Below are 13894 nucleotides of genomic sequence, written 5' to 3'. Positions count from 1 at the left end.
TATTAAACTAAGGACGGGAAGTATTCTTAATATTTTTGAGGCTCCAGATCTGTATCCAGTAGTCTAGTTCATAATGATGGTGTGGGAGAAGCTCCAGCCACTGGTGAGCACAGTGCAGGTACCCCTAGACATGGTGGCTGGGAACCTTTGACCTGGACCAGTGTCCTCTGAAGGCCCCTGCTGTGCAAGACATTAACTTTTCTGGGCAGGGAGCTGGGGTTGTTCTGTGGGTGTCAAGACAGCAGCTCTTTACCAGCCTGTAGATCGATATCAGTGGGATGGCTAAAAATTGGTTCTGGCTTTCCTTAGAGAGTCAGGACCAGGACGAGGGCACCTGCTATAACAATGATAATTTTGGGAAATTCTAACCAATTTAATGACAAGTGTCAAAAATAGGGGGAAAAGGAGAAGAAAACATATACATGATTTAATTGTCTACCTAGAAAAATTTAAGGAGAATCAATGGAAAAATTATGAATATCAAGAGTTAAGTGACCCAGTTCAAGATAAATACACAAAAATAATCAGCATTACCACAGATGAGAGGAAAAACGATTGAGCCTGTAATGGAATAGATAACGCTTAGACAGTTGCCTAAATATAAAATCTCCAGAAATAACCTTAAAAAATGTCTAGGGATCTACAGAAAGAGACTTTAAAGCTTTACTGAGAGCTGTGTAAACTTGGATAAATGAAGATGTATGCCATGTTTCGCACTGGAAAAATTCATCATTATTAATACTTATATTAAAATTTACTCCCAACTGTAATCAACAGATTGATCATTGGGAGAGAGATGGTATTCCTGAAACAAGCCTAAGTATCCAATTTTACCAACATGAGTATTATGGGATGTGATTGTGCAAGGGAGTATATATGGAGGTTAAGATAATACCAGATGGAATCTGACAGGCACAGACTGCAATCCCAAATCTGCTCATTTCTGGGTTAGCTGTTGTGTTCCCCAGAGCTGTAATATGAGGACAGTAACTTTTATTACCTGAGGATTAAGTGGTACATAATATGCACACAATAAATGGTAATGTTAATTATACTATTTCAGCTTCCAAGATTTGGAAAAATAGGCATCCTGATTCTTTTCCTAACATATGATCCTTAAAATTTTTAAATGTATTCCTAAATCTGTATTTGTATAATCACTTTTTAAAACGATTTTATTTATTTATTCGACACACACACAGAGAAAACTCAAACAGGGGGAGCAGCAGAGGGAGAAGAAGAAGCAGACTCTCCTCTCAGCAGGAAGCCTGATGCAGGGCTGGATCCTGGGACCCTGGGATCATGACATGAGCCAAAGGCAGATGCTTAACCAACTGAGCCACCCAGGAGCCCCTGTATTTAATTATTAAAGAAAAAAAATATAATAAAGTTTGACTTCCATGGAATATAAGGAAATTACTATAATATTTTTCCCGTCTCCACAATTCATCCTTTCACTGATCATCGCGAACTCGATCTGTGTTCTGAGAGCATCTGTGAAATGAGTCATGTATTTCCATGATTCAATTATATGCAGTGTTATATATGTCAGCGATCCTTGGTTATAGTAGTGATTGTCTATTGTAGAAAGTTTGAAAAACACAGAAATGTATGAAGAAGAAATTGAGAATGACTGATCTTTCCGTCACTGAAAGTAATCGTTATTAATATTCTCATGTCTTCCCTTTTGGGATTTTTTTCCCACTTAGGTGTGCTTTTGGGTTTCAGAATTAATAAATACATTTAATCTAATTTCAATAAAAATCTCAACTGAACTTGCTGGAAGGTTCTATTTAGCTTAACAACATGATTCCACAATTTATATGGAAGAATTAATAATTAGAATAATTTGAAAAAAGTGTTTAAAGAATATTTAGGAGAGACTCTCCCTTGTCAGGTGTGAAGCTATTGCAAAACTCCCCAAATTAAAATTGTGTTGTACTGCTGCAAGATTGGATAGTAGATTTGTGGTGTCATAGATATCCCAGAAACAGAATCTAGTATTTAGAAGAATTTAGTATATGATAAGAATTGCCATCATTATCAGTGGGATGAAACATTACATAGCTCATATTTTGCTGGAATAATAAATTAGATCCTCACCTCCTATCATAAAACAAAACAACTTTCAAACTAATCTAAGGTTAAACATTACAGTTTTTAAGTCAGGGGCTACCATGTTTATAATTTTAATGCAGGTTTTCTTGAACTTAGCCTGTGCCCTTCTAATAATAGTCTGCTTTATTTTAAAAAGGAAATTTCTTCTTTTATCTTATTGAATTATACAATTATTTTTTTTCTTGCAGTAAAACTGTTTTACAAAAGTGACTTTTATTTGAGAGCATTACCATTATTTACCATGCTTTTTTTCTTTTTGTTTCAGAGTAATTTCATAGACCCAGGGCAATCTTATCCTTACAGAGAATAGTAATTATTTTGTTGTGGCAGAGTGAGATTTCTTGCTTTGTAGGAGGTGTTTAGGATTTTGTAAGGCAAATTCAGAAGGCACTGTTTATGTCACACACTCGAGCGCCCATTCTGACTTGTGTCTGACTTATTTTGCTTCATTTCTCTGACTCTTTATGTTGTACAAAGTTTCTCTCACTTCATGAGTCATCCTAATATGGAGAGGATTGTAGTAGTTTGGATTTCTGTGGCTCTCCAAATTAGGACTTTGATTTCTGTAACTCCTATAATTTTTCATCAAATAACAGTTGGAAATGCATGCAAAGTTGAATTTAATTAACCTCTAGCATTTTAATTGTTGAAGGTCAAGGGATCACCCCAGAACTCCGTGGGTGAATAATGGCCCCATCCAGAATGCTCTGTTCACTTTGGACCATGTAACTTGCCATGACAGAGTAGCTCTGTCATGAACCTCAACATTCGTTGATCAGGACAATTCCCATGTTTGGCTTATGATATGCTGAGTATATTCAGTGACTATGCAGTGTTAGAAAGTTCCAGAAAGAATTCTCCAGGTAAAAGTCATTGTGACTTACTATAAATAAGGATGTCAGATAGTGTGATGTGATGAGTACTGGGTGTTTTTTTTTTTTTAAAGATTTTATTTATTTATTTGAGAGAGAGAATGAGAGACAGAGAGCACGAGAGGGAAGAGGGTCAGAGGGAGCAGCAGACCCCCCGCTGAGCAGGGAGCCCGATGCGGGACTCGATCCCGGGACTCCAGGATCATGACCTGAGCCGAAGGCAGTTGCTTAACCAACTGAGCCACCCAGGCGCCCGATGAGTACTGGGTGTTATATGCAATTGATGAATTACTGAACTCTACATCTGAAACTAATGCACCGATAATGATGTCAAGACACTGAAATTTCAAGCTTTTCCTGTTATGTGGACGCTTTTTTTTTTTTGCTTTTTTGTATCCCCCATTTTTGGAAAAAATAAAGCTTGTGGCAAAGTTATTGTTTGCGTTCCCTCTTTTCCTTGGAGTTACTAGGAGGGTTCAGTTGCTAGTGAAAATGCCTTTGTTTTTAAACTGTGTGAGAATGTACTTTAGAGAAATGAGTATTTCTTTTCCTTCTTCAAATACTCTTGTAATAATCTTTATTGATGTACTAATCTTCTTTCTGTATTTCCAACACCTTTGTAAGAATGGTCATATTACAGGAGTGTTCTGCCTTAGACCAGAGGCGAGAAAAGTTATACCACACTTCCAGGTTTTTCTTATTAGCTGTTGAGAAAAATTGGTGATTGTATTTGACTTAGTGGACTTGGTGTATTTATTTGAACAATACGAGGTATTGAACGAAGTTTCTTTTTTAAGGAAATAAAATGCATCATAGCATTTTATCACCAATGCACACGCCTGACGGTTTTTTAAGATAAGAATTTAGGTCCATTTGTTACCAAAGGTCTTATTTCAGAGTTCCGTAATGTTAGAGATTTATTTAGCCTGGAAAACCTATAGCAGCCCATTCATATATTCTGAGATGGATAATAGGTTAAGGAGATTTTTGTCATGTAATGTCTAATAGAGAAGAATTAATTAAGATGGCTGTTGGTTTGTTAGTCCATGAGAATGTGCAAATTTCCATGTTTCATGTTTCCAATTCCAAGTTGGGATGGATGGGACCAGAATAATTTTAGAAAACATTCTCTTGAAATGAGAAGGAACTTTTCATTGTGAGTCTTCAATTTCAGTTAGCATGTTGTGGCTATTGAATATCTGAGATGCCCTATAAGTTTATATTTGAAAGACTGCCACTGGATAAGTTTTCTGAAGCCTTTGACGCTCATGAAGCAATATTGTTTGAATATCTGTGTGGTTCTCTCCAGATTTGTGCAAATTCCATAAGCAGAAGAAACAAGCTCTATCCTCACACTACAGAGAGAGGACCAGTTTTAGGGAGAATTGCCTTGCCCAGAGTTACTCAGCCCAGTGGCAAAGCTAAGGGTAGAATCTGTTCATACAGTTACATGATGCAAGTCATGCTGGTTTTTTTCTTATCACTAATTTCTACCCCAAATGAGTTAGCTCATGAGGTAGCCATCATTCTAATGTGGTTAGCATAGACTGAAAATCCAAGACTCACCATTTGGGTGTTCTGAGCTCTTTTGGCCTGTATACAAGATCTTATAAATAACATATGGTACAAGTGTCACACATTGTGTCAAATATTACCCTTCCCACACCAGTTGTAACTGATGATTCATCCCTTATGTAGAGCCACCAATAACAACACTCCAAATATAACCTCAGAAAATTTTGAATCAACAGATTTTTTTTTAAATGAAATTAAATCAAAGTGAGGCAAAGAGTGGGAACACAGAGCATTGTGTGGTTAGAGCTGAGCCCAGCTGGGTGGAGAACCAGGGATTCATAGAGTAAGTCCAGTAGTTATGCTGGGCTCCTGCATGGACCCCTTTTCAGAAAACCACCTTATCCCTCTCTTTCCATGTCTTTTTTTTTTTTTTAAAGATTTTATTTATTTGACAGAGAGAGACACAGCGAGAGAGGGAACACAAGCAGGGGGAGGAGCAGAGGGAGAAGCAGACTCCCCACCTAGCAGGGAGCCCAACACAGGGCTCGATCCCAGGACCCTGAGATCATGACCTGAGCTGAAGAGAGAGACTTAACCAACTGAGTCACCCAGGCACCCCCCTCCATTTAAAATATTTTTAAGTATACAGTTGGGGAGCATTAAGTACAATCACAATGTGTGCAATCATCACCACCATCCATCTCCAGCAGTTTTTTATTATCCCAAACAGAAACTCTGTGCCCACTAAATAATAACTCTTCACTCTTTCCTCACCTCATCCCTGGTAACCTCTATTCTACTTTCTGTCTCAGTGAATTTGCTATTCTAGGTATCTGTTATAAGTTAAATCATGTAATATTTGTCTGTGTCTGGCTTATTTCACTTAGCTTGATGTTTTCACGTTTCATCCATGTTGTAGCAGGTGTCAGGATTTTTTTTTTTTTTAACCTACCCTGGTCCCACCTCTCTCCATGTATCAGAATTTTTTTTCTTTTAAGTCCCTGCTTTAAATTCTTTGGGCTATGTATCTATAAGGGAATTGCTGGTTCATATTGTAATTCAATGTTTAACTTTTAGAGGAACCACGAAACTTTTCCATCGTGACTACATTTTACATTCTCATCAGTAATGTCAGCAAGGTTCCATTTTGTCCACACCCTCACCAACACTTATTTTTTTTTCTGTTTGTTTTTATAATAACCATCCTGGTGGGCATGAAATGGTATCTCACTGTGGTTTTGATTTGCATTTCTCTAATGGCTAGTGATGTTGAATATCTTTTCATGTGCTTCTTGACAATTTGTATACCTTCTTTGGAGAAATATCTGTTCAAGTCCTTTACCCATTTTTGAATTGAGCTGTTTTGTTGTGGACGAGCTACAGAAATTCTTTATATATTCTGGATACTAATCCTTTACCACATATATGGAAGAAAATATTTTCTTCCATTCTTTGGGCTGTCTTTTGACTCTCTTGATGTTGTCCTTTGATGCCCCAAAAGTTTTTAATTTTGATGAAGTCAAATTTACCTATTTTGTTGTTGTTATTGCCTTTGCTTTTGGTTTCATTTGTTCTTTTTTATTTAAAGGATGATCTTATATAACTATCCTCTCTCCACATTGTAGATCCATTAACCTCTTGGACATCTCATCCAAAATGTGTTCTAGGCCTCCTTGAAAAACCGAATTTGTGCTTCTCGTGTCAAAAGAGTATGGCATAGTACAGTGATTAGAGCATGACTCTGAAGTTAGACTGTCTGCGTTTGAAATCTTTCCAGCCTCCCTCTTGTGTGATTTTGGACAGATTCATTCATATTTCTGTGCCTCACTTTCATCATCTGTAAATTTGAGTTATAACAGTACCTAATTTATAGGGTTGTTGCGAGGATTCAATGAGGCAATAACATTAGTGTCTAGAATATTGTTTATCAAATTGTATGAATCAATGTATATTGGCTGTTATTATTATACCTTAGAAAGCAAGTGGAATTAGGTAGAACTGGTATAAAATACAGCACTAATATATTCTTTACAACCTCATGGAGAAACCTGTCAAAAGTTATATATTTTTTTCCAGATTTTTTTATTGCTCTTTCTTCTATCTTTGACCCTGTGTACCAGAGCTAGCTAACTCACTTAACTTCAATAAAAACTTTGTCTATAGATGTTTACATAGAGCTTAAAACTTAATACCCCTAAAAAAATCAGAATGAGTAGGCACAGATCTCCTGACACAGAAAATAATAATTCCTCATGCTGTAAAACTGGAAAAAGTTTGACCATTTTTTCTTTTATTTTTAACTTGATCTTAAAAGATGTCAGACAATTTTCGGATCATATTTCTTTAGATAGAGAAGTGAAATATAAGATATATGATTTTATTACCACAAATTAGGATTGAACTCAATTGACAGGTGGTTCTGCTAGATAACTAATTACTGTGAGAACACACGATGGCCCACAATCAACTCCTTCTCAACCAAAATCATTATTTTTTAACAGATGTTTTAATGATGTTTAATTGGTTTATATCTAGTTACTATATGAAAGGTCAGCTCAAGGTGTTGCCTAGGGGTTAATTTTGCAATTAATTCATCTTAGAGGGTTCACCAGGAGGTTACATTGCTTAAAACTGATAATGCCAATTTTGAAATTTTTCCAGGAAAAAACTATCATAGCTATGTTCTTTCTGAAAGAAGTGTGGGCAGCCATTCTTTTCCCCTGTTTTGTTGGCTCTATTCACTCGTCCTCCTTCAGCTCCTTTGGCTCATCTCTTGTGAAGGTGGGCTGTCTAATTCTTTGGACAAGGATCTTGTTTTGACTCCTCAGTTTTTTTATATCGAGACATGTAACTTTTTTGTTTTTTGGGCAACAGTGAACGTGGGCACTCTAGTCTCTTAAGAGAGACTTTAACACAACCATCTGCTGCTCAGAGTTTTTGAAACTCAACAATGTAAATTAATATGCATGGAGGTAGATGTCCAAAACCATTAAGCTAATCCCTTCCTCTAGATAGACTGAACTTTATCTTGGATAAAACTAGGCTATTTATGACTGAAGAACATTATTTTGATCCCTAGTAGAATAACTTTTAATTTAATTACGATTTCTCCAGAATTCTCAACTTCAACCAAAAACTGTTAAGTAGCAGCTATATGAAACTTAATCTGATATATTTTATTGGCATGTTGAGAGTGTTGTCTGTCACACCACTGTATGTTTTTATGAAAATTCAGGGGAGGAATTTATTTTGGTATCTCTGATTTCCATGAATAATTGATACATATTTAATATTCTGTATACTGTGGGCCATTGTCTGGTTGTGTTCATCTCTTTATGTAACAACCTATTAATCAAATAGGGAGGTCTGAGACAGATGGACAGCCCATTTCTAGCAAATATGTAAGACTGGGTTGTATCTCTGTACTCATTCTGCCTTCAAGTGGAGAGATGGAATAGCCTATCGATTAAGAGGATAGTCTCTGAAACTGAATGGCTTTGGTTCAATTCCTAGTGCCCATATTTACTAACTTTGTGACTTTGCATAAATTAATTTCTCAGTTTTTGTGTGTTTCAATTCCCTTATCTGTAGAAAGGAGATAATAGTAGTATCTTTCTCATTGGTTTGTTGTAAGAATTAAATGAGTATCACATAGGGTGCCTGATGGCTCAGTCAGTTAAGTGTCTGTGTGCCTTTGGCTCAGGTCATGATCTCAGGGTCCTGGGATCGAGCCCCACATGGGGCTTCCCGCTCGGTGGGGAGCTTGCTTCTCCCTTTCCCTCTGCTGCTTCCCCTGCTTGTGCTCTCTCTCTCGCTCTGTCTCTCAAATAAATAAATAAAATCTTTTAAAAATGAGTATCACATATAAAGCAGTTAGAACAGCTTATGATACATAAGATTTTCCATACATAAGTTTCATATTATTTTTGCTCTCTCACCATTGTTGCCAATTCTTTTTTGTTTTTATTTTATCACATTATACAAACACACACATAATCGTTATTATTAGAATAGCACTACTTCTGAGAACTCTTTGGTGTAGGTGTCAGAATCACATCTTAGACTGAAGTAAGTAAAAAAAAGACTAATGTAACAAAATTTCAAGAATGAACCTGCTTTAGGCATAGCAAGATCCAGGGGCTCAAATAATATTATTGTTTTTCACATTTGACTAATTCTGGTCTATTTTTAATGGAGTCAAAGATCACTCCTTGCCCTTTTATCACAGTTACTCTGTCCTGTGTGTTTATATAGACACAAATTGGATTAAAATAACTTGACCCCACACTCTTTAACCAGAAGTTCCTCATTAAAAACCACACGAAGGGAAATGAACAAACTAATAAAATCTATTTCTACTAAAGATTTCTTCAAGACATTCAGAACCTTCAGAATGAGATAGTTAAATATGATACTAGTATCTTCAAGTTTTTACTCTTCTAATGAACACTACTTTTATTGGTACACAAATTTGTTTTGCTAAAATGGTAAGCATTATTTTGCCTCTACCATCAGAGAGTTTTCCAGCCTCATAATTTGAAAATTCCTTAACAACCCAGCCTGTGTTTCCAAAGGGAATAATTCTCCACAGTTAGCAGAATTCACTTATGTAACTGTCAAGTCATGTTTGTAGTTAACAGTAATCTGACTACTACATCCATGTCCTAAAGACATATAGGCAAGGGGCCAAGATCACTAAATTTCTTCTTCTGTGTCAACTCTGATCAGTTAGCAATGCCTGATTGGCACTGTGTTGAGAAGGATTCTGTGGCTGTATCGGCCAGGTGGGAAGGAGTGCCCTGGTGGATTAGTATGATCTGCCTTGAATCGGGAAGTTATCACATATTTGTCATCTCTATTTTACACCGTCAGTTTGAAAGAGCTACTGATTATTGTTAAGGAGCCCATGGAGTTCTTATATACCTATGTAAAATAATTCCAAGATGTTCATCATCTGTGTTACATGTAAAAATCTGAAGAGTTAGAAATACTGCAATCTTCTTGATAGAATTATTAGTAATTAGAATTGCCACTTAGAAATTCCACTTTAACACAACTGTTACTATTAAAATGTATTCTCTTTGCTTTCCTATTTAGAAAACAGTTGAATAAAAAATGATTGCTTTATTCAAAACAATTCAAAACAATTCAAAATAGAAAGTCATTAGCTTTCCCAGATGATTAGAATTTGACACATATGGATATTAAAAAGAAGTTTGGGTAGAGGTAAATAATTATCTCTTTTGAAGATAATTATTAAAAACCAATTCATAACTGGCTTTCAAAATACTGCTTTCAAAATTACATTCTATCTGTAGATACAGATTGGGTGTTCTGATGCAGTTTTAATAAAAATATCAGATAAGATAAACATGGCTATTTCAAAATTTATATTTTAAGTTGTATTCCGGATTAATATGCTTTGACTTTATAAAAATAGTTATGGCCACAGATCCTCAATTTTTAAAGATAATACCACTTACAGATATTTTCACCTAAATTTCCATAATTATTATCAAAATTCCTTTTCTCCCCAAATATTTGAAAATAAAAATTTTATATTGAGTGAACATCCATATACCCAAACTCTAGATTCTATCATTAACATTTTGTTATACTTGCTCTATCACATCTATTTATGTATTTATTTATTTTTTAAGATTTTATTTATTTATTTGACAGGGGGAGAGAGAGGCAGAGGGAGAGGCAGGCTTCCAGCAGAGCAAGGAGCCCAGTTCTGGACTCGATCCCAGGACCCTGAGATCATGACCTGAGCCGAAGGCAGACGCTTAACCAACTGAGCTACGCAGGCGTCCCTGTCACATCTGTTTATTAATCCATTCCTCTATCCATTGATAAATGCACCGTTTTTGTTTTTCACACATTTTAAAATCAGCTGTATACATCAGTACATTTCACCCTAAGTACTTCAGCACATATACTATAAAGTTTGATATTTGTTTACTGATTATTTTTCTTTTGGTAAAATTTACATGAAACAGAATGTATAAATCTTATGTGTACCATTTGATGAATTCTGATAAATGCTTCTGTCCATGTAACACAAACCCTATCAAGATAGAGAACATGACTGTCACCCAAGAAAGTTTCTCAGTCTTGTACTGCTCCTCCCTCCCCTGCAGAGGCAGCCACTATTCTGACATTTTCCCCCTTGAATTCAAGTTTTGCCTAACTTCTATGCAGAATTGCACAGTACGTACTCTTCTGTGTGAAGTCTGTATTACTCAACATAATAGTTCTGAGATTTATCCATGCTGTTTTGAGTATTAGTACTTTGTCCTTTCTTAGCTGGGTTGTAGTCCATTAAACTGGTAAGAACAGATACTACACTTGATCTTAGCCAAAAGGCCGAGAAGCGATGGGTTGTAGTCCATTATGTTAATATACCTCAGTTTGTTTATACATTTTTATTGATCGACACATAGGCTCTTTCAAGTTTCTGGCTATTATAAATAAAGCTGCTGTAAGTATTCTTGTACATAAAATGCCTTTTTAATGGACTAGTATTTTCAGTTCTCATGCAGAAATACCTAGGATTGGAAATTCTGGGTCAGAGGATAGATATATGTTGAGTTTTTAAAGAAAATTTTCTGTTTATCTCAGTGATTCTGGAAAATTGGACAATATTCTAGGGTTTGATAAATCAACTAATGTTTAAAAATACAAAAAACAAATATTCCTTGCTCTATACCTCACAGTGAACAACTAATCAGTCTGCTGTCATTATTTCAAGATATGCTCATGCCTTTTGCTGATGACATAAATTGACACATTAACTCCATTTGTTCTTAATGAAAGCCCAAATAAAACTCTGTCCTTCTCAGAGCTTAATGAAGGTGTTTAATTCTGAAATGGAGTAATTGTGTCTTTTCCCAATCAGCAGAAAATAAATGAATATAATTTTCTTAACATTTTGATATTTGTAACTATTTCTCTGTGGTGTTGAGAGATAACAAAAGAAATTTCCAGAAATGTATATTAATAGGAAAATCTTGAAGCATCCAGTCATGCCTTATCCAAGCATACTGGTGCTTTCATAGGCAGGTTTTCTTCATGGTTATGATTTTTTTGGCCTTTTCTACTTATTGAAGTAAATGTATATGAAGTGTATGTATTCACATACAGTGTTATATTAGTTTCAAGTGTACAGTATAATGATTCAAAAATTCTATACATTATTCAGTGCTCATCATGATAAGTGTATTCTTAATCCCCTTTTCTACCCATCCTCCCACCCACCTTCCTTCTGGCAATCACAAGTTTGTTCTCTGTATTTAAGAGTGTGTTTTTTTGTTTGTTTGTTCATCTCTTTTTTCTTCTCTTTTTTTAAATTTCATATATGAGTGAAATTATATGGTATTTGTCTTTCTCTGCCTGACTTGTTTTACTCAGCTTTTTACACTCTAGGTCCATCCATGTTGCAAATGTCAGGATCTCATTCATTTTTATGGATGAATGATTTATATTTTATATATATAATACACCCCCCCCACATCTTTCTTTTTATTCATCTATCATTGGACAAGGGTTGCTTCCATATTTGGGCTGTTGTAAATAATGCTGCAATAAATATAGGGGTGCATGTATCTTTTTGAATTAGTGTTTTTGTATTCTTATGTGAATACCCAGCAGTGAAATTACTGAATCATACGGTAATTCTGTTTTTTATTTTTTAAGGAATGTCCATACTTTTTTCCACAGTGGATGCAACAGTTTGCATTACCACCAACAGTGCATGAGGGTTCCTTTTTCTCCACATCCTCACCAATGCTTGTTATTCCTTGTCATTTTTATTGTTGGCATTCTGACAGGTGTAAGGTGATATCTTATTGTGGTTCTGATTTGCATTTCCCTGATGATGAGTGATGTTGAGCATCTTTTCATGTATCTATTGGCTGTCTGTATGTATACTTTGGAAAAAAATGTCTATTCAGGTCTTCTGCCCATTTTTTAATTGGATTATTTGTAGTTTCTTGGTGTTGAGTTATATAAGTTCTTTATATATTTTGGATATTAACCCCTTTTCAGATTTATCATTTGCAAATATCTTCTCCCATTCTGTAGGTTGCCTTTTTGTTTTATTGATGGTTTCCTTCACTGTGCAAAAGCTTTTTATTTTGGTGTAGTCCCAATAGTTCATTTTTGCTTTTGTTTCCCTTGCCAAAGGAGACATATCCAGAAAAAAGTTGCTGTGTCGATGTCAGAGAAATTACTACCTATACTCTCTTATCAGTTTTAGGGTTTCAGGTCTCACATTTAGGTCTTTAATCCATTTTGAGTTTATTTTTGCATATAGTGTAAGAAAGTAGTCCAGTTTCATTCTTTTGCAGGCAGCTGTCCAGTTTTCCCAACCCATTTTGTTAAAGAGACTGTCTTTCCCCCCATTGTATATTCTTGCCTCCTTTGTCATAGATTAATTGACCATATAATCATGGGTTTATTTCTGTATTCTCTCCTCTGTTCCATTGATCTATGTGTCTATTTTTGTGCCAGGGTATATGTTGAGTTTTATAAGAAACTGCCAGACCGTTTCTATAGAGATTATACTGTTTTGCATTCCAACCAATGATGCAGGAGAGTTCCAGTGCTTGACATGCTCACCACTAGTGTTATCAGCCTTCTTTTTTTTTTTATTATGTTATGTTAATCAACATACATTACATCATTAGTTTTTGATGTAGTATTCCATGATTCATTGTTTGCGTATAACACCCGGTGCTCCATGCAGAACGTGCCCTCCTCAATACCCACCACCAGGCTAGCCCATCCCCCCACCCCCGCCCCTCTAGAACCCTCAGTTTGTTTCTCAGAGTCCATAGTCTCTCATGGTTTGTCTCTCCCTCTGAATTCCCCCCTTCATTTTTCTTTTCTACTATCTTCTTCTTTATTTTTAAACATACAATGTATTATTTGTTTCAGAGGTACAGGTCTCTGATTCAACAGTCTTACACAGTTCACAATGCTCACCATAGCACATACCCTCCCCAATGTCTATCACCCAGCCACCCCATCCCTCCCACCCCCCACCACTCCAGCAACCCTCAGTTTGTTTCCTGAGATTAAGAATTCCTCATATCAGTGAGGTCATATGATACATGTCTTTCTCTGATTGACTTATTTTGCTCAGCATAACACCCTCCAGTTCTATCCACGTCATTGCAAATGGCAAGATCTCATTCCTTTTGATGGCTGCATAATATTCCATTGTATATATATACACCACATCTTCTTTATGCATTCATCTGTTGATGGACATCTTGGTTCTTTCCATAATTTGGCTATTGTGGACATTGCTGCTATAAACATCGGGGTGCACATACCCCTTCAGATCACTACATTTGTATCTTTGGGGTAAATACCCAGTAGTG

At 35.8% G+C, this 13894-nt stretch overlaps 1 protein-coding gene and 1 pseudogene across 2 annotated transcripts in view; both read right to left on the bottom strand.

Moving 5' to 3' along the window:
• The window catches only part of LOC102732378 (histone-arginine methyltransferase CARM1-like), a 218199-nt gene that overhangs the window by 198267 nt on the left and 6038 nt on the right, over positions 1-13894 (bottom strand). The gene's annotated exons all lie outside the window — the stretch shown is intronic.
• Positions 10735-10886, bottom strand: LOC115943140 (U2 spliceosomal RNA; annotated as a pseudogene).

The sequence above is a fragment of the Leptonychotes weddellii genome, chromosome 14 (genome assembly GCF_054177405.1).
Source record: "Leptonychotes weddellii isolate Sample4059 chromosome 14, ASM5417740v2, whole genome shotgun sequence".
Classification (NCBI taxonomy): domain Eukaryota; kingdom Metazoa; phylum Chordata; class Mammalia; order Carnivora; family Phocidae; genus Leptonychotes; species Leptonychotes weddellii.
Note: the sequence above shows the minus strand (reverse complement) of the source record. Positions and strands in the feature narration are given on the sequence as shown.